This window comes from Lycium ferocissimum, chromosome 5, assembly GCF_029784015.1.
Source record: "Lycium ferocissimum isolate CSIRO_LF1 chromosome 5, AGI_CSIRO_Lferr_CH_V1, whole genome shotgun sequence".
NCBI lineage: Eukaryota > Viridiplantae > Streptophyta > Magnoliopsida > Solanales > Solanaceae > Lycium > Lycium ferocissimum.
In genome coordinates this window covers 47971774-47978790 of record NC_081346.1, presented here as the reverse complement: position 1 = coordinate 47978790, position 7017 = coordinate 47971774, and the positions used below count along the sequence as shown (strand labels likewise).

The 7017-nt window shown below is 41.7% G+C and overlaps 1 non-coding gene across 1 annotated transcript; it reads right to left on the bottom strand.

Moving 5' to 3' along the window:
- Nucleotides 1-1229: 1229 nt before the first annotated feature.
- LOC132058649 (small nucleolar RNA R71) lies at nucleotides 1230-1335 on the bottom strand. Its single transcript, XR_009415371.1, has one exon. It is a non-coding gene; the product is annotated as a small nucleolar RNA R71 (small nucleolar RNA).
- Nucleotides 1336-7017: the final 5682 nt, after the last annotated feature.

Sequence of the window (7017 nt, the reverse complement as noted above, 5' to 3'; positions counted from 1 at the left end):
CTAATTTCCCTTAATAGGGTTGTGAACCCAATTGATGAGTGTTTTGTGATTGATATATGCATAATTGATTGTTATGGTTTATTTATTCTTCATTCTTCATGCATAATTAATGGTTGCAGACATTGATTAACGCCATAGACCTTGATTTATTTGGGAGAATAATTAGGGTTGCCAAGAATAAATAACAAGAACTCAAAGCTTTAAACTTTGTTTAACATATTCACTTAGGAATAAAATGAATCTACTTGGCATAATTAACCGTTCTTCATATCACTTTCTTATATTTGGGAAAATCATAGAAAGAAATAATCTTTATTTATTGGAAAATAGTAGAGATTCACATAGAGGTTAAGTGCATTCATATAGCAATCCATTAGAAGTATATCAAGATCAATACCCATGATCATACACCTCATCTAAAGGGAACACAACCTTAGTTTCTTTTGCCATAAATTTCCACAAAAGCAAGTAGCGAGCAATTAGTCATAAAAAAACTAACTTTTACCAAAATCATCGGATTAAGACATTTGACCTAAATTTAGCATCCTACGACTTTAGTAACCTTTTCACACCATATTCCCTATGGGATTCGACCCCAACCTTGTTGGGTTAATATATTTGACAACGTCTGCATTATACCATTAATAGGTGTAATTTGAGCGTATCAAATTTTGGCGCCGTTGCCAAGGAATACGATTTTGAAATTACTAAATAGTGTTTGCTTTGATTGAAGTATTTTGCTTATTCCATCACACCTTGTTTGCTACTCTGTGGAAACCCGGTGAACATGAATCAGAATCAGCAAAATCAACGTGCTGGTAACCAGGGGAATCGGTTGAACAATCAGGTGAATGAATTAGATGATGAGAATATGTTCGCTGATCTTGTTCCAGAGGAGGACTATGCATCTGCTATTGTTCAGCCTCGAGTTGGAGCTGCTACCGTGAAAATTGACTCCTCTCTATACCAGTTGTTGAAGCTTGAGAGATACTTTTGGAACTCCACCGAGAATGACCCTCAACGTCATCTGCAGAATTTTGTAGATGTGTGTGCTAATCACATCCAGAACGACATTCCATAAGATGCTATTTGGCTGAGGTTATTCAAATATTCCTTAGCTAGAGAGGCAAGAACATGGTTTGAGAAGCTGCCGCGAAATTCGATTACTTCATGGGCAGAGATGGTGACTGCTTTTCTCACAAAATGGTACCCTCCTAGCAGGAAGGCTGAAATTCGTGACAAGATCTATGAATTTAAGCAGCGACCGGGGGAACAACTATATGAAGCCTGGGAGAGATTCAAGGAGTATTTGCAGAAGAGTCCGAATCATGGTTTTTCGGATCACATATTAATGGAGAAGTTCTACCGAGGGCTAGATCCAGTGACACAGTCAGTTGCTAATAATGCAGCTGATGGTTGTTTTATGAACAAATCTTATCGATGAGTGACCAACATACTTAACAATCTGACTGTTCATAATCAAGCTTGGCACTCAAACAATGCTGATGTTGTACCATATGGTAGTGCTATGATCCATAATATAGTGAAGGAGCATCAAGATACCCAGCAAACATTGGCAGAACTTGCAACAAATATTTCCTTGCTAACAAAGAAGTTTGATGAATCCTAGATCAAGAAAATAAATATTTGTGAGGATGATACGCTTTTTGCCAAAAGGGATGTACCATACTCAATATGGTCCATTCCATGATGGGTCCCCTATGCAGGTTGAAGATGCTAATTATGTGAATAACTCTCAAAGGGGTTACCAAAGACAGAACTACCAAGGCGGTTACCAGAATCAAAATCAATGGAGACCTCAACAAGGTCAAGGTGCGTATAACAACTCAAGGAACTATAATAATAATTATGGTGGTGCGAACCAAGGAATCATTGCTTGAGAAGATTCTGGCCAATCAGTCTAAGTCTGAGAGGACTTTATCTAGGCTGACATAGGCAGTGGGTTCCCATACAGCGGCTATTCAGAAGCTTGAGTCACAAATGAGGGATATTTCTAGAGAGCAGCACCCTCCTAAAAAGGGAGGACTTCCGAGTGACACTACTCCAAATTCAAAAAATGGGAGAGGCAGTGTAGACCATGTGTTTGCCATCACTACTAGGAGTGGTAAATTACTCCAAGGGGCTGATAAGAAGGTGGTTGATCTTGAGCCAATAGATGAAGAGGATGAGGTGCAGTCTGAAGCACCTATTATTGTTGATGAGAATCTTGCTGACAAGAAGGTTGCTGGTATTCCAGAGATAGTGAAGGATGCTGATAACACGAGCAAGCAGACTGTGAAAGGGGCTCTCCGCCCTTTGACTTAGCTTTTCAAGTCTAAACCTCCCTTTCCCCAGAGGTTGGTAAAGAAGAAGGAGGATGCTAAGTTCGAGAAGTTTTATGATCAGTTGAAGCAGTTATCTCTAAATTTTTCCTTCTTGGAAGCTGTCAAGGAGATGCCCGATTTTGCCAAATATTTGAAAGAACTGCTGACCAAGAAGAAAACGGCTCAACATGAAACTGTGAGTTTGACTCACACTGTGAGTTCCATCATCTCCACTACTACTGTTCAGAAAAAGAGTGATCCCGGGGCATTCACCATTCCTTGTTCTGTTAGGCACCATGATTTTGCTCGTGCTTTGTGTGATAATGGGGCGAGTATTAATTTGATGCCCCTTGATATATACAAATAATCAGGTTTGGGGATGCCAAGGCCAACTACTATGAGGTTACAAATAGCTGATAGGTCTATCAAAAGACCCATTGGGGTGGTTGATGATGTACTTCTGCGGGTTGGTGATTTTATGTTGCCCGCTGATTTTGTGATTCTTGGATCGTGGCTGTTGATCGGGACATTCCTATTATTCTGGGGAGACCTTTCCTTGCTACAGGGAGAGCTCTGATGGATTCAAAAAAAAAATGAAATAAAGTTCCGAGTCAACAATGAAGAAGTTACTTTTCAGGCTAGCAAAGGGATGAAGTTACCAAGTGCTTACGAGAGCATTTCGGTAATTGATTCGTTTGATATTGTTGATGAAGCAGTGGAGTTCAAGATGGAAGAAGAAAGTTTGGGTGAAGCTCTAGCTGGTATTCTTGTAAACTTTGATGCTGAGGACATGGAAGGTTATATGGAGACAGTTAATTCACTTGTTGGGTTGGGTTAATATTCTTACCACCCAAAGAAGCTAAATCTTGATCTGGAAAATAGAACAACTCCTCCAGCAAAGCCTTCAATTATTGAGCCACCCAAGATGGAGCTTAAGTAGCTCCCATCACATATGAAGTATGAGTTCCTTGGTCCGGACAATACAATATCGGTGATTGTTTCAGCCCTATTGACTGAGGAGCAGATTTTACAGCTTTTGGAGGTGTTGCGAAAGTATAGGCGTACTATTGACTGGACCATAGCAAACATTAGGGGTATCCCATCAGGGATCTTTAAGCATAAAATTCAACTGGAGGAGGATAGCAAACCGAGTGTAGAGCATCAGAGGAGACTGAACGAGAATATGCAAGAGGTCATCAAGAAATAGATCATTAAATGGTTAGACACGGGAGTGGTTTACCTAATCGCTGATAGTAAATGGGTGAGCCCAGTCCAATGTGTTCCTAAGAAGGGCGGCATCACTGTTGTACCGAATGCAAAGAATGAGTTGATCCCAACTAGAGCCGTCCGGGATGGAGAGTTTGCATGGACTATCTCAAGCTCAACACAGCCACATGCAAGGACCATTTCCCGATGCCTTTTATTGATCAAATGCTTGATAGACTAGCGGGGCGTTCCTACTATTGTTTCCTTGATGGTTATTCAGGCTACAATTAGATCAACATTGCTTTAGAAGATCAGGAGAAGACTACTTTTACTTGTCCTTATGGGACGTTTGCATTTAGCTGGATGCCTTTTGGTTTGTGTGATGCACCAGCCACTTTTCAGAGGTGCATGATATCAATCTCTTTGACATGGTAGAGGACTTCTTGGAAGTGATCATGGATGACTTCTCTGTTGTGGGTGATTCATTTGAAGATTGTCTTGGCCATCTAGGCCAAGTCTTTTGAAAAGATGTGAGGAGACAAATCTCGTGCTAAATTGGGAGAAGTGCCATTTTATGGTGAAGGAAGGAATCGTCCTCAGTCACAAAATCTCTAAAAAGGAAATTGAGATCGATCAAGCGAAAATTGATGTAATTGCAAAACTTCCTCTACCTATCTCAGTCAAGGGTGTTCGAAGTTTCTTGGGACATAGTGGGTTCCACAGGCGCTTCATCAAAGATTTCTCCAAGATTACTAATCCGATATGCAAGCTTCTTGAAAAAGAGGCTAAGTTTGTGTTTGATGATAAGTGCCGGAAGGCGTTTGAGGAGTTAAAAGAGCGTCTCACTACTGCTCCTATTATTGTTGCTCCTGACTGGTCCTTGCCATTTGAACTGATGTGTGATGCTAGTGGTTTTGCAATAGGTGCTGTGCTTGGGCAGAGGCACAATAAAATTATGCACCCGATCTATTATGCAAGCAGAACACTAAATGCTGCCCAGATGAATTACACAGTGACGGAGCAAGAGCTGCTTTCCATTGTGTTTGCTTTTGAGAAATTTCGGGGCTATTTGTTGGGGTCCAAAGTCGTGGTATACACTGATCATGCAACACTGAGGTACCTTATCACAAAGAAGGAAGCAAAGCCGCGACTGATCCGATAGGTACTATTGCTGCAAGAGTTTGATTTTGAGGTGAAGGATCGCAAGGGCACCGAGAACCAGGTTGCTGACCATCTATCTCGGCTTGAAGAGGTTGGGAGACCTCTGATGAGCTAGACATATATGATACTTTTTCAGATGAGAGGGTGTTGGCTGTGTTAATGGAGGTAGCACCGCTGTATGCCGACATTGCCAATTATTTGGTAACAGGCATAGTTTTAGAAGATATCAAAGCTTACCAAAAGAAGAAGTTCTTGCGGGATTCTCGGCAGTACTACTGGGACGAGCCTCATTTGTTCAGAGCGTGCGCTGACAACATCATTCGGCGTTGTGTTCCCGAAAGTGAAGTGATAGCGTGCCATGACTCTCCTGTTGGGGGTCATCGTAGTGGTAACCGGACTGCGGCAAAGGTACTTGAATGCGGTTATTACTGGCCGACTATCTTTCATGATGCTAATCTATTGGTGCGGTCTTGCGATCAATGTCAGAGGTAAGGGAATATAGGCAGAAGGCAAGAGATGCCTATGAATTTTGTTATGGAGGTGGAAGTATTCGATGTCTGGGGGATTGACTTTATGGGACCCTTTGTGAGTTCGGGTGGCATGAAATACATCTTGGTTGCTATGGATTATGTATCAAAATGGGTAGAAGCGGTGGCTTTACCTAATAACGAGGCCAAGGGTGTCATGGGGTTGTCACACCCCGATCTTACTAGGGTGTGATGGGCACCCGTCCCCATATTCGGAGCCGAGCGAACCCTCTGTCTATCGTAACACTCATTTTCATATTGGGCCCTTGATCATAGCATGAATACACAACGAAACTTCTTCAGAAACAAGTATGCTTTCCGCTTTACGTATGCCCAACGGTATCCGTAATCACGCGAAATCGTAATACAACCTATAACAACACATCGGCTTATGGAGCCGCTTACAGACCAACGTACTATACATATGACATTGTCTGCAAAGTCTCTAGCATAGAACATGGAACCATATCATAGTGTTCTGACTCGGCAACACTCCGGAATGAAATGGAGCTCGCCAATCCGCTGGAACGTCTTACGTAATGTCTTCTACTCATACGGTGTTTGCGCGGCATGAAACGCGGCGCCCAGAGGGCGTCGGTACGAGCAATGTACCGAGTATGTAAAGCATGAAAAATAATACAAACGGGAACATAAGTATGAACGACGATACCATGGGATCATAGAACATGTGATGAGATAAGAGGATAACTTTTGCATACATGTGAATGCCCTTTTGGCTGGATACCATGCATGCTTGTTTTTCCTTTTTAGAAAAAAAACATTTCTTTTCATAGACATAGAAAACAGAATTTATGTCATATCAGGTTATATCATAGCATATCATAGTGTATCATAGTATCATAGCATATCATAGTGTGTCATAGTATCATAGCATATCATAGTGTGTCATAGTATCATAGCATATCATAGTGTATCATAGTATCATAGCATATCATAGTGTGTCATAGTATCATAGCAAAAAAGATCGGCTCGCCCACATTGCGCCGAAAATATCCGGCTCGCCCATAAATCCCGCGTCCGGGTATCCGCGTCCGGGATGATAAGCATTGACCAGTGGCAATGAAACATGGTTCCCTTCCCATTTCCCATGTATCCCTTCCCCACCCCCGTGTACTTATACATTTTTCATATATATAGGTCGTATAAGCATGCAGAGAGCCCAAGAAAATCATGTATCCATCGGAGTGACGTAAGGTCGGAAACCTCCGATTATATTATAGCATAGCTATGGGCGCTTGCCTCGCCATGAAGGAACGATTAATATAAGGCGAGACTATTAATGAAAAGTAATATCATGGGAAAACATGAACCGAGGATCGTAAGGCCTCGTTTCGTATACTTGGAATCTTTAAAAATAGACATTTTTCATGAATAGAGTTGAGAATTCAAGAAATAGCTTGACGTTCTCATCTCGTCACTGGAATCATAAACTTGGAACAATAATGAAAATACGGGAACGATGGGCCAGCGCTCGGGTCAAATGAGGCGGCGTACCAAATTTACGTACATTACAATTCATGATGTCACCGGTGAGGGTCTTAAGGTAATCGGGTCCTATTTGCGCAAGTTCTAGGTGTTTAGGAAGTTTTTCCAACATTTCGCACCATTTCTAATTCAATTCTACTAAATGAAAAAGGAAAACTTTAGGTGCGGATTCCGGAGAATAGAAATGTCCCCGAGGCCCGTGTCCAAACCTATTACATCTACGACATGCCAAGAAGGAAAAGTGAAGCCTTACATACCTTTTCCGCTTCTTACGCTCCTCCAAATTCAAGTTC